The sequence below is a fragment of the Geotrypetes seraphini genome, chromosome 4 (genome assembly GCF_902459505.1).
Source record: "Geotrypetes seraphini chromosome 4, aGeoSer1.1, whole genome shotgun sequence".
Classification (NCBI taxonomy): domain Eukaryota; kingdom Metazoa; phylum Chordata; class Amphibia; order Gymnophiona; family Dermophiidae; genus Geotrypetes; species Geotrypetes seraphini.
In genome coordinates, this window is record NC_047087.1 from 10,955,358 (window position 1) to 10,980,805 (window position 25,448).

Sequence of the window (25,448 nt, forward strand, 5' to 3'; positions counted from 1 at the left end):
AACTGGGAGTGTACTGGGTGGGGTGAGGGAGTCTCAGAGCTGGATAGAAAGGGATACTGTCGTTTTGGCACTTACGTATTAGTGTACTGCTATCTCTGGCTCTCAAATTTTCTGGCTGACAGCTTTAATATTTGCAAAACTAAAAGAAAGAGAATGCCACAAGCCATTCGCTCCTCAAAGCACGCGCACCTGACAGCAGCATGTTAAATGTCCCGAAAGTACGGTGGGCTTTGAAATGCGGAGGTCTGGCAGGGTTTGCAGCTGAAGGGGTTAATGGTGGCAGAGAGGGCAGGGGGGTGAGCAGGAGACAACCGACTGTGACTGGCAGGACGGGATCGCTGGGAGCCTGGCAGAGTTATCACTGCACGCAGGCATCCTCAGCCGCTGTGATCTGTCTCTTCTTCATTAAGCAAATACGCTGGAATGGAAATGAAAACATAATAGCTATTTGATTTTAAGTGAGATATTTTGCATATTGCTGCCGTACTGATAGTGAAATTTCATCAACTGCCTTTTTTCATGCTTTAAAAACGGAATTACTGAGTCTGCCTCTAAAGGCTGGGCGATGAGCCCACCGAGCTCGGCTTCCACATGCTCCGCTTAACCCATTATACAGCCATACGCCTCTCACTTACTTAGTTTTTTATTTCCGATAACAAGGATGGATTTTTTTTTTTTTTTTTTTTCAAATTGCAGTGATGGTAAAACCTGCATTAATCTGAGCTCGGCCAAGAAAACAAACCCTCCCTTCCAGTACCAGGGAGGGAGGGGGGGGGAGGGATGGAGAAAGGAGAGAGACAACAAACAGAGCAGGGAAGCAGGGATATACAGTTGCTGGTTGATAGTTGAAATGTGTTTCTGCTTTATAGCTGATACATGCTACTGGTTTATACTGGGACGTGTTACTGGTTTATAGGTGGTACGTGTTACTGGTTTATAGGTAATAAGCTACTGATTTATAAGTGATAAGCTACTATAGCTATAGGTGATAAGTTATTGGTTTATAGCTGGGACGTGTTACTGGTTTATAGGTAATAAGCTACTGGTTTTTAGCTGGGACGTGTTACTGGCTTATAAGTGATAAGCTACTGGTTTTTAGGTGATAAGCTACTGGTTTATAGCTGGTACGTGTTACTGGTTTATAGGTAATAAGCTACTGGTTTTTAGCTGGGACGTGTTACTGGTTTATAGGTAATAAGCTACTGGTTTTTAGCTGGGACGTGTTACTGGTTTATAGGTAATAAGCTACTGGTTTTTAGCTGGGACGTGTTACTGGTTTATAGGTAATAAGCTACTGGTTTTTAGCTGGGACGTGTTACTGGTTTATAGGTAATAAGCTACTGGTTTTTAGCTGGGACGTGTTACTGATTTATAAGTGATAAGTTACTGGTTTATAGGTGATAAGCTACTAGTTTATAGCTGGGATGTGTTACTGGCTTATAGGTGGTTTGCTACTGGTTTTAGATGAAATGTGTTAAGGGTTTTAGCAGGAACGTCTTACTGGTTTACAGGTGCAATGTTTTATTGGTGGAATGTTTTACTAGTTCACCTAATATTATCTTTGCCTTTTCTGGAGTTGAGAATGACATGGGGACAAATTTTTCCCTGTCCCCGTGGGAACTCATTTTCCCGTCCCGGCGATTTCTTTTTCTATCCCTGTCCCATTCCTGCAAGCTCTGTCCTCATCTACACAATCCTCAAACACTTTAAAATCCTAAGTGTTCGAGGCTTGTGCTGGTAAGGCAGAGCTTACAGAAATGGGACAGGGACGGTAAGAAAACTCATGGGGACGGGACAGGGAAAAAAATTTGTCCCCATGTCATTCTCTATTCTGGGTGTAACTAGAGTGTCCAAACAAAAAATGATTCATCTGTAACATTAAACAGCATCTCCAGGATTTGGATTTGGAAACCCAAAGCAAAGAACAGGGACTAATGGTGGTTATCCCTCCCCCCCCCCCACTTAAGCCTGAAACTGGCCCTCCCCTCCGATTAGTAGGTGTGTACTGTGCAGAGACAACCTTAGGCCTATTTAGTTAACATTTTACCAAGGCAGAATAAGGTTTCTACGTATACAGTATTTTCACAAACCCTGCGATGCTATTTGCTGGTTCTGTACTGAGTTGGGTTGGCTTTACTTTACAGTATGATTTTAGTCTCGTCTTCATTGGTTCATCCGATACGACTGTGTTCCATCTAACTCGAGACCACCTTTTTTTTTTTTTTTTTTAAATGCAGATTTACAATTTTAATATCAAATGATATCAAAGAAAAAAGGATAGTTACATTTAGATATGCATTAATTATACATTTATCTCAAAAATTCCTTTTCAAGCCCACCATATTGAGGAGCCGTACATTAACAATTAACATGAAGCTACAAAGAAACTAAGAATGGGTACTGATTCATATGAATCTTAACCCTTCCATAATATTGGGACTTTGACAACCTCCAAATATCTCAGTCATGAAACATTACACCAACAAAACCTCGTTTCTGTTCTCTTACCATTAAAAATTGTTGTAACTGAATAGGATCCCCAAAAGCATATTCAATGTCTTGTACCTTGACAAGACATTTACAGGGAAATTTTAAATAAAATGATGCCTCAAGAGCCAAAACTTGTTCTTAATTTTACAAATTCTTTCCTTCTTAATTGCGTGGCTCTTGAGACAGCAGGAAAAATCCTAACCAAATCTCCACAAAACTTTGTCAGCCTATTTTTGAAGTAAACTCGAGACCACCTTTACCGTATTTTCACATAGATAACGCGCACACGGGTATAGCGCGCAAAAAACACATATTTATGTACATAAATTTTTATATACCGCGCACACCCGTATACCGCGCATGCTGCCCGACTCTCCTTTCGCCCGCCCCGACTCTCCTCTGGAGACCCTGACTCTGTTTTCGCCCGCCCCGACTCTCCTTTCCTCCTTGAAGTCTTGTCCCTACCCTGAAAGCCTGATGCCCCCCTCCGACGTCCGATTCACCCCCCCGCAGGACCGCTTGCACCCCCACCCCGAAGGACCGCTCACACGCACCCACACCCCCACCCTGAAGGACCGCTCGCACCCCCACCCCGAAGGAGCGCTCGCACCCCCACAGCCTCACCCCCCTCCCCCATGGAGAAGCTGTCTACCTTGTTTCCGGATGCCTGCGAGCCCAGCTGTTTCCTCTGCCGGCGGTCCCACCCCTTCTCTGAGCCCTGCTGTGCTGCTTTTTCTTCCGGCGGTCCCGCCCTTTCTCTGACATCAGAGAAAGGGCGGGACCGCCTGAAGAGGAAGCAGCGCAGCACAGGGCTCTGAGAAGGGGCAGGACTGCCGGCAGAGGAAGCAGCTGGGCTGGCATCCGGAAACAAGGTAGACAGCTTCTCCATGGGGGAGGGGGAGAGGCTGTGGGAGTGCAAGCGCTCCTTCCAGGTGATGAATTGGGCGTCGGGGGGGGGAACTATGTAAAAAAAAATTTGTATAACGCGCAAGGGTATGCGCGGTTTGTAAAAACCACGTATAGCGCGCGCGTTATATGCAAGAAAATACGGTAATTCAGGAAGCAGGAGAAAGCACATCTCTTCTCCAAAGCCTTTAATAATAACTTTATTCTTCTATACCGACTTCTAGGCAGTTCACAGTGAAGAGAGCTGGAAAATCAGCAAATTACAAAATGCATATAGTGAAAGTACAACATATTACAGAAGGAAAATTTAAGTTTAGTGTGACTTCTGTTTAATACTAGGGTCACCCAACATCCAGATTTAGCCAGACATGTCCACTTTTTTTTTAAGAGGACTGTCCAGACATCTTTCTAACCTGTAAGGAGTTTGTCCAGGTTTTCGGCTCAGAGCTGTGTCTGGGAGGGCTTCTGAGCATGCATGGCGTCTGGATGCCTTTCTAACCTTTAAGGAGTTTTCCTGGGGGGGGGGGGAGTAGGGGGTTCATGGTGGGAGTGATCGAACTTTCAGGTGGGGGGGCTCTAGCAGGAGGAATTGGGCATCCGGATCCCCCCACCCACCAGTGGAGATAAGTGGTTATCTCAAGCTGAATATTCTCAGCTGGGCGCCTAAATGCTATTGAATTAGTCAGCGGCTGTTTCCGGACAGTTAAATAGCTTTGAATTTGGGGGGGATTGTGTTTATACGCATCAGACTCAGCACAATCTCATCGATGACGTAAAGAACTAAATCTTCTCGCCAAATTTAAATTTCTCCAGAATTCTATTGCTTCAACGGTTCTCCCTCTGCATCTATTCTTATCTCCCCTCTTTCTAACTTTTCAAATTCCTTTAGATCATTGTAATCTTATTAGTATGTTTATTTTCTTATTTTTCTCCTCTAGCTCTATTTTCTTTCTTTATTACTCTTCTAATTGTCATTTTTCCTGGTACTTTAGTTAGATTGTGAGCCTTCGGGACAGTAAGGGAATTTCTAAGTACCTATCTTACTTATAATTTTAATGCACCAATATATTCATTGTAACCCGTTCTGGGCTCTTTTGGGAGGACGGGCTAAAAAAAATCGAATAAATAAATAAATAAATTCAAGACCAAACTAAAAACTTTCCTATTTCAAGATGCAAATCATAACCTCTAAGTACCTCCTTCCCCAAAGCCAGTAAAATTATCTCAACCACTTTTACGAAGGGACCCCCATCCTTGATGTCATATCCTCCCCTCCTCCCTTTTCTTTTAAATTTTGTTTTAATAATGTACTTATTGACCCTCCCTTTCCCTTATTACCCTCAAATTCATGTAAGTTCTTGATTATCATCTTTTTAACGTTCACTCCTCCCCCATATATATAGATATACAATTACTATTTTACCTTTTATTTTATTTTTTTAGCATTGTAAACCGGCCAGATACACGTTGATGGTCAGTATATTAAAAACAATAAAACTTGAAACTATGCAACCTCATTTTTTTAGATGGTGATAGGATGAGAATAAAATGCAGAAAACAACAATAAGACAATTTTACTAAAGTGCTGTAACGCTTTGAACTTAATATAAAAACATAAGAGTCGCCATACTGGGACAGACCAAAGGTCCATCAAGCCCAGTATCCTGATCCCAACAGAGGCCAACCCAGGTTCCAAGTACCTGGCAGAAACCCAAATAGTAGCAACATTCCAGAGCTGAGATTGTGATGTCATAATGCCTCATTCCACCAATGCCTAAGAGCCAACCTCAGCAGTGATGTCACAATGGCTGGATTGTCCTTTACTTGGCTCCCATAAGAATAGCCATACTGGGACAGACTGAAGGTCCATCAAGCTCAGTATCCTGCTTCCAACAGTGGCCAACCCAGGTCACAAGAACCTGGCAAGATCCCAAGTAGTAAAACAGAATTTATTCTGCTTGTCCTAAGAATAACCAGTGGATTTCCCCAAGTTCATCTTAATAATGGCTTATGGATTTTTGCTTTAGGAAATTAGCTAAACTTTTTTTAAACCCTGCTGAGCTAACTGCTTTGACCACATTCTCCAGAGTTTCATTTCACGCTGAGTGAAGAAATATTTTCTCCGGTTTGTTTTCAATCTATTACTTAGTAGCTTTATCACATGCCCCCACTTACTATGCTTTCACAACAAAAATACACATGTGGTAAATGCAAATGTTGTGTAGTTACACCTGGGACATCCCCAGCATGTCCCCTGAAGTTACCACACAGCAAACTTCTTTACCGTGTCTTAAACTGAGTGCCAATACGTTCACCCACACTTCCCCTCTTTCTGTAATCTTCAGCACAGTTTTACACTTCACAGGCACAGTTCTAAGTTACAGAATTGTACCAGTTACACAATAACTTAATTTGAGTAATTACATGCTAATTGGAATTAACAATCAATTATTGGCAATAATTAATGCTAATTGCCACTAATTTGCATCATATGATAACTGCCCTTAGTTGGGATTCTACAAATTGAGTGCACAAATCAAAACAATCTCCACTTCACTGAGTGACTGAAATGTGGTGGGATACGAACCCAACACGGTCTGTGTTTCGGCTGGTTAAAGCCTTCCTCAGGGGTCTTAAATGGAATTAAATAATTGTGCATGAATGAGAGGAAATAGATTCTATGTTGTGATGACCATAAATATGATGCAAACTCAGTGGAAAGTTGTTATGGTAAGGTTATTCCTATGTTCTAAAAGTTTGATATCTCACTTTTCCAAAGTCAAAGCGGCTTACAGATAAAAATAAAAATCTAAAATTCATGGGGAAAAGGATAGACTGACAAACAAAGTCATAATACAGGTATTTTAATAGTGGCTTCTGTAAGGGTAGGTCATGCCTCACAAACTTATTGTACTTCTTTGAGGGAGTGAACAGCCAGGTGGGTAAAGGGGAATCTATAGACATCATTTACCTTGACTTCCAAAAAGCCTTCGACAAGGTGCCACACGAGAGACTGCTTAAAAAGATATGGAACCACGGGGTACAAGGGGAGGTCCACCGATGGATCAAAAACTGGCTGGCAAACAGGAAGCAGAGGGTTGGCGTAAAGGGCCACTACTCAGACTGGAAAGGGGTCACGAGCGGAGTTCCGCAGGGGTCGGTGCTGGGACCGCTCTTGTTCAATATCTACATAAATGACCTAGAGGCGGGAACTAAGTGTGAAGTCATTAAATTTGCAGATAACACCAAACTATACAGCAGGGCTCAAACCAAGGAAGACTGCGAGGATCTCCAAAAGGATCTAACGCAGCTGGAAAAGTGGGCCGAAAAGTGGCAGATGAGCTTCAACGTGGGGAAATGCAAGGTCATGCACGTGGGGAAAAAGAACCCGATGTTCACATACAAAATGGGGGGAACACCACTAGGGGTTAGTAACCTGGAGAGAGACCTGGGAGTGATGGTAGACGCAACACTGAAGGCATCGGCGCAATGCGCCACAGCCTCTAGGAAAGCAAACAGAATGCTGGGTATCATTAAGAAGGGTATTACGACCAGGACGAAGGAAGTCATCATGCCGCTGTATCGTGCAATGGTACGGCCGCATCTGGAGTACTGTGTCCAGTACTGGTCGCCGTACCTCAAGAAAGACATGGCGGTACTTGAGGGAGTACAAAGAAGAGCAACCAAACTGATAAAGGGAATGGAAAATCTCCCATATTCTGACAGATTGAAGCAGTTGGGACTTTTCTCCCTGGAAAAGCGAAGACTTAGAGGAGACATGATAGAAACCTTCAAGATCCTGAAGGGCATAGAAAAAGTAGACAGGGACAGATTTTTTAAATTAAGGGGCACCACAAGTACAAGGGGGCACTTGGAGAAATTGAAAGGGGACAGGTTTAGAACAAACGCTAGGAAGTTCTTTTTCACTCAGAGGGTAGTGGACACATGGAACGCGCTTCCAGAGGCTGTTGTAGACAAGAAAACACTAAATGGTTTCAAAGAAGGTTTGGATAGATTCCTAGAAGAAAAAGGGATTGGGGGGTATAGATAGGTATAGACCATTGCTCAGGCAATGGGCCTGATGGGCCGCCGCGGGAGCGGACCGCTGAGCAGGATGGACCTATGGTCTGCCTCAGCGGAGGCAACTTCTTATGTTCTTATGTTCTTAAAATGGAAAATATAATAGCCACCAAAGCAGCGAAACTGGACAGACAAATCACCATTCTCTTGTCATCGACCACAGACTACAAAACCTTCAAGAAAGATACTAAGACCCCACTCTTCAAAAAATACATAAAACCTATCTAACATGACCAGTTCCTACCCAATTCCCACCTACCCACTCTATACCCTTTATATACTCTAATACGCCCCCTACTACCCAACTAATACTAAATGCCTCTATTTACCCAACACTTATCACCTTAAGATCTCGACAACTCTTGGGTAATTTCATATGTAACTCTTACGACATCTCTTATGCTATTCCTGTAAACTTTTATGTAATTTCTGAAAACTTTTATGTAATCCGCCTTGAACTGCAAGGTATTGGCGGAATAGAAATCACTAATGTAATGTAATGTAATAAAGGGAAAGGGAAGTAATCCTCTAACTGAAGGCGTCATTGAACAGCTTTTCAATTTCTCGCGCCCAAATACCAGCACGCTGATTCCCACCTGCCCCAAAATGGTGTAACGTATTCTACACATGAAGCCACACGCTCTGTCCAGCCCGCAGGCAATGCGTACGTCGCTGTGCACCAGGGCCCTGATTCTATAAATAGTGCTTAACTTGTCACCGTTGAGCGTGATTGTCAATTATCCTCTGGGCACTTTTACAGAATCACACTTATTCCTTTTTTTTATTTATTTAAAAAACTTCTAGCCCGCTTCAATCCTAAGCAGGTTATAAAATGCATAAATAATCATCATACAACAGTAATATATTACTCATACATTTTCCTCCAAATTTTAAACAAAAAATGAACCTACTTCACTCTTCAAAAATAAAGAAGGAAAAAAAGGAAAAAAAAAGGCCTCACTAATCCTATGATTTTAAAACAGCAGCAAGTACATGCTGTCCATGGGTTAAGAACGAGTTCGTACGTAACTCAAATCCTGCGTAGTGCACAGTCTCTGAAAACAATAAACTTTCAAGAACATTAAACATGAAATAAATAGTCCTCAAAATAAAGGACTGTAGTTTAAATAGAAAGAAAAGATGGGAGGTTTACACTTCCTTTTGGTCTTCATCCGTCCCGCTCCAACATTTCTCCCTCTCATCTGCACCTCACGCCTCTCCCACAACCATGCCCAACAATTCTCTCTATTCCCTCCCCAACTCAGCATCTCTTTCCCTCACTCCCTCCATTGTTCCATCCTATATCCCAAGTTCATGCTTCCCTCCCTCCATCCTTTGTCCCAAGTTCATGTTCCCTCCCTCCCTCCATTCTGTGTCCCAAGTTCATGCTCCCTCCCTCCATTCTGTGTCCCAAGTTCATGCTCCCTCCCTCCATTCTGTGTCCCAAGTTCATGCTCCCTCCCCTCCTTTCTTCTTTCCGTCCATCCTTTGGCTGAAGTTTGTGCTCCCTCCTTTCCTTGTGTCCCAACATGACCCTGCTTCTCCCTTCCTGTGACAATGCGCCCCTTCTTCCTCCCTTCCTGTCTAAATGCGACCCTCCTCCTTTGTTCCATGTCCCAACGCGCCCCTCGTCTTTCCTTCCATTTTGCATACCAAATTTGTGCCTCCCATGGGTGTTTACTTCCTCTGGCCAGCTCCCTCCTCGCAGTTCTCTTTCCAAAGCCGCGGCCATGGTTCCTGCATACGGCTGGCCCAGCAGCCTGACCCTTTGTGCCTCCCGCAGGTCTTTAACTCCTCTGGCCGACTCTCTCCTCCCAGTGACACTTCTTTTTTCAAAGCCGCAGCTGCTGGTTCATGCACGAGGCTTGCAGCTGACCCGGAAGTCTTCCCTCTGACATGAGGGAAGGCTTCCGGGTCAGCCGTGAGCCTCATGCTGGAAACCTTAGGTGCACTCCCATGTATGCCAGGGTTTTCTGTCCTAAATACGTGCGCCCAAGTTAAGTGCCTACTAGTGCCTAAGTCAAAAAGGGTTACCAGATTTTTAGTTTAAAAAAAGAGATGTGTGGCCCTGACCATTCCGCCCCAGCCTTGCCCCATTCCAGCCACAGCCCCACCCCATTCCACCCTCCAACCCCGACTCCAAATAAACCTCGTCTTTTCAGGGCTGCACCTGGAGGTTCTGTGAATGCACGGGCGTGATGCGATAACTTCATCATGTCACTTCCACACATGGGCAGAGGCCCTCCAGACACGGCTCCAAAGAGACGAGGTTTTCAAAACCAGGCCAAACTGCTGGGTTTTGAAAACCTGTCCGGACACTCGGACAGTCCTCTATAAAAGAGGACATGTCCGGGTAAATCCAGACATCTGGTAACCCCCAAGTCAAACCATGCTCCAAATCCAGCCGGAATCTGCCCCTAACCATGCCTACTTTCTGCGAATCATTTTTTTGTTTTTTTATTACTTTTTAGTAGCGTTTTCAATGATCAGTGCCGATTAAGTCAAACTGAATAATTAAATTACCGTATTTTTCAGTCTATAAGATGCACCTGACCATAAGACGCACCTACGTGTAGAGGAGGAAAAACCAAGAAAAAAAATTTGGTTCAGAATTCTTTTTCTTGGTTTTGTGCATCTGGTAGCCTGGTGGTAGGCAGCCCGCAGCTTCCCGTACTTTTTTTTAAATGCAGGTGGTACAGCGTGGTCTCGCCAGGAGCTTTCCATGCTCTTACTGGTCAGCTGCCTCCTTTACATAGAAACATAGAAAGATGACGGCAGAAAAGGGCTACAGCCCATCAAGTCTGCCCACTCTACTGACCCACCCCATTAAGTCTGAGTGCTGATGACTTAGTTCCTTAGTTGCTACAGAGTGGAGAATAAGGCAGGAGTGCGAGCTTTTCACTTCCTGCCTGGTCCTGCACCACTCCGTGAATAATGAATCGCAAGAACTGATATTCATAGAGCGATGCGGGACCAGGCAGGAAGCGAAAAGCTATTTACGGAGCAACGCGGGACCAGTGCCCTCTGCAGCAACAAAGGAAGCAGTCATCCAGCAGGAGCGTGGAAAGCTCCTGGCGAAACCATGCTAGACCACCGGCGTTTAAGGTACGGGAAGCTGCGGACTGGCTACTACCAAGCTACCAGATGCACAAAACCAAGAAAAATAAATTCTGAGCCAAATTTTTTTTCTTGGTTTTTCCTCCTCTACACGTAGGTGCGTCTTATGGTCAGGTGCATTGGTGGGGGAGGGGTATTAAAAAAATTGTATTCACTCCATAAAACGCACCCACTTTTTGGGGTGGAAAAAGTGCATCTTATGGAACAAAAAATAAGGTAGGTGCACATTTAAGTGTAACTTCAGGCTATAGAATCTGGACTAGACAGAAAACCCCTTATAAATTTCCCCTGTATATCTATGGAAAAACTGCTGAGCACAGCCGGCCCCTGTAGCCCCTTAGACCTGATTCCCAGGACTCAGCAAGAACTGACTGTTGAACCAGAGAGGCAGGAAGTAAGTAGGGGATGCGGGAGACAGAGGTGGGAGACCTAGTGCCAACTTCAAAAGCAAGGCCCGGAAAACCCTGCAGGTAATTATTTGATCATTTCTTTCAAATTAAACCCTATTAACTTCTTTCAGCGTTTCAACAATAAACCTTTTCTTCAATCCACCTCACTTGCCCAGTAAATTAAAAAAAAAAAAAAAAGGTCCAGGTTGCCAAGAGAGAGACCATGGACTATCCGAAAGCAGGCAACGCAGACAAAAGCGAGGTGATAAGAGACCTCGATAACAGACAGAAAATAGCAACAGATTCAGACTTTCCCACTGGTCTGAGAAGTGGGGGAGGCAGAGCAAATGACAAGCAACAAACCCTCCCCACCCAGGGAAAACAAGTTCATGTTGTTTCCCAAAGTGCTTTTCATGGTCTCTCCAACAGCAGGCCTGCCACAGACAGACAGAGGAGAGAACGCAATCAGAGAAAGGTAGAGGCTGCTAACAGATGTGGCCTCCGTAGTCTGTTATAGAGAAAGACCTGGGGGGAACCACTGGATCGGTAGCCCTGGTTGCTACTCTTTGGGATTCTAGAATAGCCACCGTGAGACTGGGCTTCTGGGCTTGATGGACCGTTGGTCTGACCTAGTAAGGCTAGTCCTATGTTCTTATAATTTATTGGCAGCTTGTGTGCTGCAGTGGATTTTTTTTTTTAATGTTAAACTTGATCGACTTTATCTATGAACGGAATGAAGTAAAAAAAACTTCCACTTTGGTTCAAGCGGTTTAGAAATTTTAGAAATAAAGAAATAAATGAATAAAATCACAGCTTCGTCACATAGGCCCAAATTCTCAAAACTGAGCCCTACCACCGACTAACTTAATTGTTTTAATTAGTGTTAAACGGTGCGATAATTGACTGTCTCGTTTAAAACCAATTAAATTAAAATAGGCGCTTGCAAGCACCTACAAATGACGGCATCCAACTCTCGTCCATAAAGACCCCTACTGCGCCTATGTCTAAAGTAGGCATGGTTTTAAACTGAAAGGGGGAGAGGGGGGGCACAGTGGTTAAAGCTACAGCTTCAGCACACGAGGATGTGGCAAGTCACTTAATCCCCCCACTGCCCTAGGGTACATTAGATACCATATATACTCAAATATAAAACGACCCGAATATAAACCAAGGTAATTCCCCCCCCCCCCCCCAAAAAAAAAAAAGAGGAGAAATGGTCAACTCAAATATAAATCAGGGGGGTTAGTATTCAAGTGCGATGCCTTGTCTTGCCAGGTTCTGCACCCTGTTCCCCCTCCCTCACTGCTCAGCATCAACCCCATTCACTCACTTCCTCCCCTGCCCTGCCAGTCTCTGCACCCAGCACCCCCTCTCTCCTTCCAGATTCTGTACCCTTTCCCCCCTCCATTCTGATGCTTTGCAGGTCTCCACTGGGCCTGATATGAGACCTGGTGGTCCAGCACTGGTTGGAACAGTAGGGATCCCTCCCATCTCCTGTCCCATCCTGATTCTAATTATTATTATCTCCCTCCTGCTTCCCCCATGTACCATAAGTAACCCTGGTGGTCCAGCAGTGAATCACGGCAGGAGCGACCTGCCTTCGCTCCTGCCCGTGCAGAACCACTAGCTAATTGGCTGCAGCAAGTTCTTGCGGGACCACCAGGGATGCTTAAGGTATTTGGGGGGAGGAGGGAGGGAGATAAAAATAATTAGAATCAGGCTGGGACAGGAGGTGGGAGGGATCCCTCCTGTTCCGGCCACCGCTGGACCACCAGGTCTCATGGCAGGCCTGGCAGGGGTGGGGGGGGGGGGTGGAGGGGGGTCAGCACTGACCCAAATATAAACTGAGACCCCCATTTTTGGGCCCAATAATCTCAGTTTATATTCTCAGTTTATAATCTCAGTTTATATACAGTAGATTGTAAGCCTGCTGGGACAGACAAGGAAAAAAAGTCTCAAGTACCTGAATAAATTCATGTAAACTTTTCGGAACTCCCTTGGGAGAATGGTCTAGAAAAAGGACTAAACGAAATGAATCTCTGGATCCGTCACTCATAGTTTTCTCTCCCTGCATGTCGCTGTGAGCAACTTCAAATCAGTCGTGCAGCCGAGGGATGGGGGGATAACAGTGACCTTGGGTGAGCACCAGGCTCAAATCAAGACAGAAGAGTTGGAAAAACCTAAAAATCATCACAGGATTCAGCTCACCAGAAAGGACAGTTAAAATCCTCTATAATAAAACCCTAAGCACGCATGTGCACTTACGATGTTGTGATCCCTGCCACCGTGATGTGTGCCTCCATGACCGTATTCTATTTGCAGCGCATGCAGTGGTTTGTGCGGTGGTTTGTCTCCTGATAGCTGGCAGTAGAGCAATGGCAGGATGGTGTCGTGCGAGTGCTGCGAGGTGTCCCATGCAGGTAAAAATTCTGCTCCTGCTGCACAGGGAAGTGGAGGGAGAGAGGGAAAGGGGGCTGCTTTGGGGGGAGGCAGCAATCTTGCTTTGCTCGGGGGGGGGGGGAGAGACAGAAGGGGGCCATGGAGAGACAGGCAGGCATGGCACAACAGAGAGAGATAGGCAGGCAGGGGGCCAGGGAGAGACACAGACAGAAAGAATGACAGACAGGGAGCCAGAGAGACAGACAGACAGTGGCCAAAGAGAGAGAGACAAAGAAAAAAAGACAGACAGACAGCGGCCAAGGAGAGAGAGAAAAAGAAAGAAAGACAGACAGACAGACAGGGGGCTAGGGAGAGACACAGACAGAAAGAATAACAGACAGGGTGCCAGATAGACAGACAGACAGTGGCCAAAGAGAGAGAGAGAAAGAAAAAAAGACATACAAACAGACAGCGGCCAAGGAGAGAGAGAGAGAGAAAGAGAGAAAGAAAGACAGACACTGGCCAAGGAGCAAGAAAGAAAGACAGACAGACAGGGGCCAGGGAGAGAGACAGACAGAAAGAATGACAAACAGACAGGGGGGCCAGAGAGACAGACAGACAGCCAGCAAACAAGGAGAGAGAGAGAGAAAGAAAGAAAGAAAGACAGACAGACTCATCTATTCTAGCACCCGTTAATGTAACAGGCTTAAAGACTACTGTGGAGAATAAAAACTCTTCAGAATGCCCTGTTCAAACCACTTCTTGGCACCAGTGGTTGATGGTGAGAGCCAAGCAATCATGTGTCAGAGAAAAAAACTCCACAACTTATAAAAATCGTATCAGATTTCAGTGTAGCAGCCAAATATAGTGTTGTAATAATCCAGTACACAAAAAACACCCCCCCCCCCCCCCCCGACAACCTCCTAATTGAGGTGTAATGTCTAAAAGAGCTGATGAGAATCTTATACTCGTTTCATGAACAAGAACAGCTACTTAATGTAATGTCAACCAACATTTTTAGAGCACTTTATCCCCCTGCAAGAGCCCAGAGAAGTTTGCAAGAAAAAACTTCATTACAAATAGCAAATAAAATTAACGTGAAAGGAAAAGGTTTTGAAGCCGCATAGGAAGAACGTGCCAAGACAGTTCCAACTTTTCCTTATAGCACGAAGATTTCAATGACAGAAAAATCAACAAATGACCATTTCTAGACCGGAAGGAAATGCTACTAATTCATACAACATTTTTGACAGCCAACTCTTTAAAATTTTAAACACAAAGCAGCACTACTCACAAGTACCTGGCAGAAACCTTCGTAGCAGCAACACCAAAAGCCTGACTAGAGCAGCCCTTCTCCTGGCAGAACTGACTGAACCCAGGACCTCTCACCCCAAAAGCCAGAATCGTACCCCTTGACCAACAAGTCCTATTCACTCAGACCAGCGAGACTAAAAGTATTCTCCCTTATAAAAAAAAAAAATAGAACTCTGAGAATACATAAAAATACTGAAAAAAAAATAAGAAATGGGGATAACCCCGACGTACACCACTTAAAGGACGCTAGAAATAGGAAAAGCACTTTTTTCTCTTTTACTGTAACTGCATAAGAGCAACTGACCAGGGACTTTCTAAATCATTCTAACACAGTCGCTCCTATTCCAAGATCATTTCATTTAATAAGTAAAAATTAATGGTCAACTATATTGAACACAGCCAACAGGTCAAAAATTGCACTAAAACTGCCCGTCCACTATTGCTAATAATTTTCCGTGCTTTGGTAATTCTAGTAAGAAGAGTTTTCGTACTATGTACTATGAAGACCATGTTGGAATGAACCAGAAATTGAAAATTTGCTTAAAAATCCAGTCAACTGCTTGGCTATCAAATACGGTAGTGGTCTCCAACTCAAACCCTTTGCAGGGCCACATTTTGGATTTGTAGGTACTTGGAGGGCCTCAGAAAAAAATAGTTAATGTCTTATTAAAGAAATGACAATTTTGCATGAGGTAAAACTCTTTATAGTTTATAAATCTTTCCTTTTGGCTAAGTCTTAATCATAATATTGTCATTTATAGCTACAGAGACATATGATCAAGAAACTGTTCTATTTGACTTTTGTGATTATGATAAACATACCGAGGGATTCATAATAGTATCTGGCAGGCCGCATGTGACCCCCGGACTACGAGTTTGAGATCCTGCCCATGGATGTCAAAAGGAAACCCACTTATAAGTGTCATAATCCACTACGCAAGCTTAAAATAGCAAAGTGCTCACGGTGGCAGCTGACACCATATGAAATGATGTCCAATACCTATCAACAGGAGCAGCTAAGATGTTGCCTCCCGAAAAGGTAGGAGCTCCCGGAAACATTTGATGTTCCAGAGAAAAAGAATTGTGCAGTTTGGCCACCTTATCATAAAAATAAGCGGCCAAAGTGTTGGCACTAAGCTGATCAATAGAATGCAAAGTTTTGGATGAACTCGTCAGATCATTTAACAGATGAAATAAATCCCTCTGATTGGATCAAAAGGGCCCAATCAAACAAGAGAAGTACAATTGTCTAGCATTAGCAAGTTCCTTTTTATAGGAACTAATTAACTGTTTCCACAATATTTGAATATTTCATCTATCACTATCTTCTCTCCGACTTACGACATTCTTCTTTTTTGGCATAATTGATCAGAGTGCCAAGAATAAGGGTTATCTTTGGATCTCTTCCTAGTTTTAAGGGGTGCTATACTATCCATAAGAACATAAGAACTGCCGCTGCCGGGTCAGACCAGTAGTCCATTGTGCCCAGCAATCCACTCATGCGGTGGCCCCTAGGTCAAAAACCAGTGCTCTAAATGAGTCCAGCCTCACCTGCGTACGTTCCAGTTTAGCAGGAACTTGTCTAACTTTGTCTTGAATCCCTGGAGGGTGTTTTCCCCTATAACAGACTCCGGAAGAGCGTTCCAGTTTTCTACCACTCTCTGGGTGACGAAGAACTTCCTTAAGTTTGTACAGAATCTATCCCCTTTCAACTTTAGAGAGTGCCCTCTTGTTCTCCCTACCTTGGAGAGGGTGAACAATCTGTTTTTATCTGTTAAGTCTATTCCCTTCAGTATTTTGAATGTTTCGATCATGTCCCCAAGTTTCTCCAATCTTTCACTGTATGGCAACTCCTCCAGCCCCTTAACCATTTTAGTCGCTCTTCTCTGGACCCTTTCTAGTACCATGTCCTTCTTCATATATGGCAACCAGTGCTGGACGCAATACTCCAGGTGAGGGCACACCATGGCCCGGTACAGCGGCATGATCACCTTCTCCGATCTGTTCATGATCCCCTTCTTAATCATTCCTAGCATTCTGTTTGCCCCTTTCGCCGCTGCTGCAAATTGCGTGGACGGCTTCATCGATTAGAACTCACGAGTCTCTTTCCTGACAGGTCTCTCTCCAAGTACCGACCTGGACATCCTGTATTCGTGCATGAGATTTTTGTTACCGACATGCATCACTTTACACTTATCCACGTTGAACCTCATTTGTCGACGCCCATTTCTCGAGCTTGATTATGTCACGTTGCAGATCTTCGCAATCCCCCTGTGTCTTCACTACTCTGAATAACTTCATATCGTCCAACACCTCCAATATACTGTTATCCCAAAAATCCAATAAATTGTTAGGTCAGCAAGAAAATGGGAGTTATCTCCAGCCAGAAAAGTTCTTTGTCAATTTGACCCCTAATCTAATCCTTTTTATGTACCACATCATCCTTGCAAAAGGGGGTTTGACGTGGTTTACATTAAGACTTTGCACAGTATATTGATTTTAAAAATTTGTGTGAATTATACTATATAAAAAAATCCAAAATAACAGAAAACAAGGAAGTCTTTAATCGTTTTTGAAAGAGTTGGTAGGTATGAGAAGATCAACGATCAGGTATCTGCCTGGGTCTCGATATAAAAATGGATAAATTAAATTCACATATTAGAAGATCAGACCATGGAACAGAAAACCATGTCCAGTCGGATGTCACATTTATAGTAGCAGACGAATTAGAAAATGCTGCGATCATTTCCTTTTCCATGAGTGGCTATGACTAGTGATATCGTATGAAGTGAATGTAGAAAAGTAAACAAAAAACATTTGGATCTGAACTATCCTTCATATCCAGAATCAAGGATTGTGAAAAATGGGCTGACAAATCCATTATGGACTCGTAGGGAAGACTGAATTTTTCTGCAATTGCCAGAACAATGATAGCGTAATAATATACCAAGAGGGCCATGAGGAGATTCATCCAACCCTCTATATATCACACGTAGAAACAGAAACATGACAGCAGATAAAGGCCAAATGGCCCTTCCAGTCTGCCCATCCGCACTAACCGTTATCTCTTCCTCTCACTAAGAGATCCCTCTACCGGGAGACTATTCCACGCATCTACCACCCTTTCTGTAAAAAAGTATTTCCTTAGATTACTCTGGAGCCTATCACCTCTCATTCCGGAGCTTCCTTTCAAATGAAAGAGACTCGACTCGTGCGCATTTACACATATTTAAATGTCTCTATCATATCTCCCCTCTCCCGCCTTGCCTCCAAAGTATACAGATTGAGTTCTTTAAGTCTGTCCCCATTATTTCTGATCAATTCATTTGAAAAGAATTGACAAGGTAGCCAGGTTTAAACAAAAGAGTAGGACTCCTCCCTCTCTTAATCAATCCAGGGTGGTCGATCATTGGAATGAACTTCCGCTGCAGGCGATTGAGGCCGGCAGCGTGCCAGATTTTAAAAGGAAATGGGATACACACGTGGGTTCTCTAGGGGGGGTAGGTCATTAGAGTGGGCAGACTTGTTGGGCTATGGCCCTTTTCTGCCGTCATCTTCTATGTTTCTATGAACCGCAAGGTAATGGCGGAATAAAAATAACTAATGCAATGTAATAATCAGGAAGGTATGCGGTAATTCTTCAATCACTTGATTTTTGAGATCAGTAGGTTAAGGGGTTAGCGCATCTGACATTTCATCACGAGCAAATCCCGGCGGCTGCTCAATGCAGGCGTTAGGGGCTAGTGCGGCAGGCAGTTTAACGCGCGGTATTACGCATGTTAAACCCCTACCACAGCTTGATAAAAGGACCCCTAAGTTTTAGGTTTTGGTTTTTTTTTTTTTTTTAACTTTTATACTTTATTGATTTTTGTTACTAAAAGATAACAAAATACAGGAAAATAAACAATGTCATACATAAAATAAATCTGATCAGGAAAAAATAAACATCAATTCCAGTCCACATTAATGGAGCCAAATATTATTACACTTTACATTACATTACATTACATTAGTGATTTCTATTCCGCTTGTACCTTGCGGTTCAAAGCGGATTACATAAGAAGAAGCTGGACATTTCCAGGAGGGTACGTGACATTTAGGGTAAGACATAGTAACAGAATGAGTATATTCTTAGTAACATTGGATGAAAGCAGTTATATTACATTACATATCAAATCTTTTCCAGGCGTTGGTAGGTAATATGATTCGGTAGGATGAATTGGGTTTGATTTTTAATTTAAATTTTTTTTTGTTTGTTTTTTTTTTTTATTTATTTTTGTTTTTTTGTTGTTTTTTTTTGGTCGGTTGAGGGTATGGTGCCAGGGAGTGGGTAAACCTGGTCGGTGTACGTGGAAGAGGAGAGTGAGATTAGGTGTTTTGAATATGCTTTTTGAAAAGTAGCGTTTTGATTTCTTTACGGAATGCTTTGAAGTCAGATGTTGAGGTTAACAATCTGGTGATGGAGGGTTCGAGTTTTGCTGCATGTGTTGCTATGAGGTTATCATAAAGCTTTTTGCGATGAGTGCCGTTGAGTGGTGGGTATGAGAATGGTATGTTTAGTTGTTGGAAAGAAAGTACAACAAAATAGAGTATTCCTGGCAGGCAAAATAGGCCTCAATCAAATAAGTCACTTTTTACCTTCAACCAAATTAGTATCTGAAATTATCTTTCAAGAAATCCTACCTCCGAGTTTCCTATCAGATCTCTTAACAGGAAAGTCTACACTCACGACCTATCCACAGTTTGGCTCTGCAATTTTCCCTGCCACTTCTGGAGAGGTGAAAGGTGTGTGGAAAGCCATGGATTAAGGTTTGGGGGAGGGGGGGCTTAAAAAAGGTAAATGGTGACAATGGTAGGGAGGCCTACAGATTTACTGCCTAGTGTCCAATATATAACTTTAGGTTCATAGAAAAAAACGCCGAAGACAAAGGCGCGCGCCGACAACTGAGCACAAGATGGAGGCGCGCGCCGAAGAAAATGACAGTTTTTAGGGGCTCCGCCGGGGGTTTTGTTGGGGAGGCCCCCCCCCCACTTTACTTAATACAGCTCGCGGCGGCGTTGTGGGTGGTTTGGGGGGGTTGTAACCCCCCTCAATATCTGTAAACTTAACTTTTCCCTGTTTTTAGGGAAAAAGTGAAGTTTTCAGTAAAATGTGGGGGGTTACAACGCCCCCACAACGCGGCGCGATCTGTATAAAGTAAAGTGGGGGGGTTCCCCCCCACACACCCCCGTCAGAGCCCCTAAAAACAGTTATTTTCTTCAGCGCGCGCCTCCGCGCTGCGCTCAGTTGTCGGCGTGCGCCTTTGTCTTCCGCGATTTTGACCCGACACCAACATTAGTATGGCCCTGCTCCCAGCCCTAAGATTGTGTTTTACTCAAAACTCCATTCGGCTTTCCAACTCCTAGGCCGACTCATCTTGCCCCGAAGATAAATCCTGCAGCCTTTTGAGTCTGAGCTCATAGCTTCTCTCCTCCAATCATATTCACTTCATATTTACTCTATGGTAGGCTTTGCTGCTGGCTGCCCTTTGACCGGGTCACACCAAGTCCTCCTCTATCCATTAAAGAGAGACTGGAGATAAAACAAGCATTCCCCAATAGGTCAGTATGAGAACAGAAGCAACGAGACACAGTGGAGATACCGATCTTGATTTACAAATAAACAGAGAGGACACAGCCATGCTCCTGGCATGCTGAGAGCCGTGTCACTGGTCCATGTTCTGAGGGGCTACCAGTGTTCCTCTTTAGGAAGGATGTGGTGATCTGCGGTGTGTCTAACGTACTTAGGGAATAGACTTAGTAGATAAATACAGGTTGTTCACCCTCTCCAAGGTAGAGAGAACGAGAGGGCACGCTCTAAAATTGAAAGGGGATAGATTCCGTACAAACGTAAGGAAGTTGTTCTTCACACAGAGAGTTGTAGAAAACTGGAACGCTCTTTAAGAAGAAATGGGATGCCCATGTCGGATCTCTACGAGGGTAGTATAGAGGTGAAGCCACCTGTGAGTGACCCCATGGAGGGTAGTTTGGGGAGGGTTAATAGAGTGGGCAGACTTGATGGGCTATGGCCCTTTTCTGCCGTCATCTTCTATGTTTCTATGTTTCCGGAGTCTATTATAGGGGAAAACACCCTCCAGGGATTCAAGACAAAGATAGACAAGTTCCTGCTAAACTGGAGCGTACGCAGGTGAGGCTGGACTCATTTAGAGCACTGGTCTTTGACCCGAGGGCCGCCACGTGAGCGGACTTCTGGGCAGGATGGACCACCGATCTGAGCCAGCAGCGGCAATTCTTATATTCTTATCTCAGGCCCATGACACTAGTGTAACGTAGTGATGAATCTCGGGACAGCCACCTCTGGAACAGAAGCTACAGGTTAACTGTAAGAAAGCAGCTAGGGCCATACAGGGGTGAAAATGGGGGTAACAAAACGGAGGGCACCGGGTGTAAATTCAGTAACAGCAACACCTGCGTGGCCTAGTGGTAGAGCTGTTGCCTCGCACCCTGAGGTTGTGGGATTGAATCCCAGCGCTGCTGCTTGAGACCCTGGGCGAGTCACGAAGGCCCAAATTCGGTAACCGGCGTCTAATGTTAGGCACCGATCTTGGAGGCGCCTATCTAAATTGATTAACGAGCTCAATTAAGTTTTTTTGTTGTTTTTTTTTAGATTCAAACAGTTTTTATTGATACAAATATCATCAAATACAATAATACAGCATCAAAAAAAACATCAATATGCATCAATTATTAATAAACAATAATAAAAGACAAGTTCCAATATTAATTTGAACCTTTACCTTCCCTCTCCACACCCACCCCTTCCCACCCAATAGTACTCTCTACCCAATGATATTCTCATAAATAAAGAAATCTAACTTAAAATCTCATTACAGCCGTTAAGGTACAAAACTTGCCAATAAAAAGGCATCAATAAAGCATCAAAAGACATCAATAATGCATCAATTATTAATGTACATAATAATAAAAAAAAATTCCAATAACATTAAACCCCCACTTATCTATATGAATTTGAACCTTAAACATCCCTCTCCACACCCACCCCTTCTCATCCTCTCTAGACTGGGTTATTGCAACTCCATCTGTTTAAGCCTAACTAAAAAAAAACTCCATAGACTTCAGCTAATCCAGAACGCCGCGACCAAGCTTATTTTCGCTAAAGGCAAGTTCGACCACGTCTCCCCACTCCTGTCCAAACTTCACTGGCTCCCAGTTCACTCCAGAGTCCTCTTTAAATGTGCCTGTTAACCTTCAAGATCCTACATGGCATCCTCCCTCCCGTTATCCCACTCTTCTGGAACTCCTCTAACCCTAATTCCACTAGATCCTCCCAAAAACTGAAACTATCATTCCCCTCTGCAAAAGGTATATCCCGCGTAGGAAAACTAGGAACATCCCTCCCCTTTAGAACCACCGAACTATGGAACAACCTCACATCCCCGCTCAGAATTTCAAGCTCCCTCCAATCCTTCCGCAAACACCTGAAAACTTGGCTCTTTTCAAAAATCTAACACCTCCCGCTCTTCGGTTCTTTATCTTCCTAGCTCCTTTCCTATAACCCTTCATTGTAGCTCCTTTTCAACCTAACCCTGTAAACCGTGCTGAGCTCTACGCTTGTGGAGATGGCGCGGTATACAAACCTAAAGTTTAGTTTAGTTTAGTACTCTCTACCCAATGTTACTCTCAATTAAGTTTTTCAATCAGCACTAATTGAAACTTAGGCGCCTATCAAGAAAGCGCGATTCTGCAACCAGGCGCCTCTAAAAATTTAGGCGGCCTTCAAAAAAATAGGCGCTATGCATGTTAGGTGTGGGCGTGGCTTCGTGTTAGGCGCCTTCTTACAGAATCGTTGCTCCTAAGCGTGCTTAAGCGCTCGCATGGCCGCCTAACTTTTAGTGGGGTCTACAGCGCCTCCAAACTCAGCGTGATTCACTAACAGCAGCCAATTTTACTTGAATCGCGCTGAACGGTGCCTATTTCGGCGCCTAACTTTTGGGCGCTTCTTATAGAATTTGCCCCTTAATCCTTCATCATCCTGGGTACAAAGTAAGTACCTGTATATATGTACAGTACTCCCCCCAAATTCACAGGGGTTTCGTTCCAGGACACCCCCCCCCCCCCGGTGAATTTTGAAAAACCGCAAATGCGGTTTTTAGGCAGGGGAGACAGATGACAGCTGGAGAGGCAGGAGAGGGCAGCTGGAGTGCCGGCGGGTGATGAAAATCACTCGCGGTCTGCTCCGACCGCCTCTTCCTGCAGTAAAGTCGGGCTACACCAATCAGCAGCTGCTTTGACACGCAGCTCCCGATTGGTGTAGCCGTCTTTACTACAGGAAGAGGCGGATTGGAGCAGACCGCGAATTCGCAGGGGAACACTGTAAACCACTTTGAAAGTGTAACTACAAAAAGATGGTATAAGTCCCATTCCTTTTCCAGCCACTGAAAACAATGGGCAGCAGGAGTGTCCTGAGCTCAAGGTGGGGGCGGGTACACATTTTGCCCCACCCCCAGCCATATATCTGAGCTGGCAGAGGTACCCAAGTCTCACCAACAGAAGCCCTCCTCCTCACAAAGCCAGACAATTAGCAACACTTTTCTTAGGCTACAGATGCACTGGCTGAACTTCAGCCCAAAGCCGTGGGTACTTTGATGGCCCCGTTATGTACCTTCTGGCTTGTCGAGGTCTGGATCTCAGCACCTGTTTGCAGTGCCTTCTTTACAAGAGATTGCAAAGGCGACAATCCGTGCACGAATTTTCAGTGTTACACGTCCACGATTGGGGAATGCACTTCCTGAGCAGACTTGTCAGATTCCTGTATTGTTATCTTTTCGTAAGTGCTTGAAGGCCTACTACTTTCAGGAGGCCTTTGGTAGTGTTTAGGGGAGATATTACAGTTTTATAGATATTTTCCTTTTAGGGGAGTTATAATAAGAGAATGCTTAGGAATATTATTTTTGTTAATGTGTACAAGCTTGATTGTATGTTGATTGTAACCCGCATAGATTTTGGGATATAAATGTTTTAAATATAAATAATAAAGTGATTATGCTTGGTTTCTTGTGGGCAAGGAAAGCCCACCCCCTGCACTTGTACAAAACCAAGCTTGGCGGATGGGGTGATGGGGGCAGGATACGGCAGCAGCCCAACAAAATTGCTACTAACTGCCTAACTTTGCAAGGAGGAGGCTTCCACTGGTGTGGCTTGGGGACCCTCGCCAGCCAAAGCAGCAGACTGTGCCTTCATTTTTTTATTTGGGGGGGGGGGAGACCCAAACCCAAACTGGGAACCCAGGCATCCCATGGCTACGCCACTGGCACTACGTGAAAAATATAAAAACCAAAAACAATCACAATAGAACATAAGAATAGTCTTAGTGTGTTAGACCAATGATCCAATCAAGCCCAGTAGCCCGTTCTCACGGTGGCCAATCCAGGTCCCTAGTACCTGGCCAAAACCTAAAGAGTAGCAACATTTCATACAGAATCCCAAAGAATAGCACGATTCCGGAATCCCAGAGAGTAACAAGATTCTAGAATCCCAAAGAGTAGCAACATTCCATGCTACCGATCCAGGGCAAGCAGTGGCTTCCCCCAGGTCTTTCTCAATAACAGACTATGGACTTTTCCTCCAGGAACTTGTCCAAACCTTTCTTAAAACCAACAGGTACATATCAAAGAACCTAAACGTATAAGGTCCGTCCAGGCAACCTATCAAATCTAAACATGCTAAATTAACCCTACAAATAAAGTTATCCGCATTCTAAAGACCAGAACACACCCTGCACTTAGTATGCTGCCTCCACTGTGCAGGATTTGTACATTTTGAACATAAATAAGGATCTTGAGAGAGGAACTTGGCAAGTGCCATCTGAAAGCCTCTAAGTAATTGCTAAGCAGCTTCCTAAAGGTGTTAGTAATCATTTTATTTATAAGCACTTTATCACTTAGAGATGAAAAAGTTTCCCTGAAAGATGGCTGGGTCCTTCTGTTTGCTTGTATTCCTGTTTGGGTCTGACCCTGAGGAGGTGCGGAGGAGTGTGCGTTGTGAAATGAAGCTGCAGGTTCTCCCGTAATGTTGCAGCCCTTGATAGAAAGCAGATAACTGTTCTCTCTCCTTTTTTTTTTTTTTTTTGCCTCTTCTATGTCCTTCAGCTGCTTATCCAGCCTCTGACCCTGAATTCATCTTTAAATTAAAGGGAAACAGAATTGAGCAGGCAAAGGTCTTGCGTCAGGCTCATGGGAAACTCTGCCGCTTGTCAAACGGGCAGATGACACTTATCAATCACGAGGCAATTAGGGAGCAGGAATACCTTGCCGGATGGGATTTTAATCTACTATTTCTCAATGTGCTCAGAATGTTCCACTTGAAATTCCTCAAGGTCATTCCAATGCTACAAGCCCAGCGGTATGCTCCAGTACTCTTAACCCTCCAGAAAAATGCTCCGATGAACTTCTCTTTCTTCAGGGTACAACTTAGGGCAGGGGTAGGGAACTCCGGTCCTCGAGAGCCGTATTCCAGTCAGGTTTTCCCCAATGAATTTGCACTGAAAGCAGTGCATGCAAATAGATCTCATGCATATTCACTGGGGAAATCCTGAAAACCCGACTGGAATACGGCTCTCGAGAACCGGAGTTCCCTACCCCTGCCTTAGGGGGTTAAAGATAGCCTACAAGTTTTCTAATTTCAGTAATGTTGTGCAGTGTTTACAGTTAGAAACAGAGGCCCCATTTATTAAGAAGATTAGTGCGAGCTGGT

General features: G+C 44.1%; 1 protein-coding gene across 5 annotated transcripts in view; it reads right to left on the reverse strand.

Moving 5' to 3' along the window:
- The window catches only part of ZFPM1 (zinc finger protein, FOG family member 1), a 280,395-nt gene that overhangs the window by 192,595 nt on the left and 62,352 nt on the right, over window positions 1-25,448 (reverse strand). Inside the window, exon 1 of one of the 5 annotated variants that reach the window (XM_033943691.1) lies at window positions 13,248-13,355. The exons of the other annotated variants lie outside the window; for them this stretch is intronic. The gene's annotated coding sequence lies outside the window, so the exon portion shown is untranslated. Of the gene's footprint in view, window positions 1-13,247; window positions 13,356-25,448 lie in introns of those variants that run through there. 5 annotated transcript variants of the gene reach the window in all.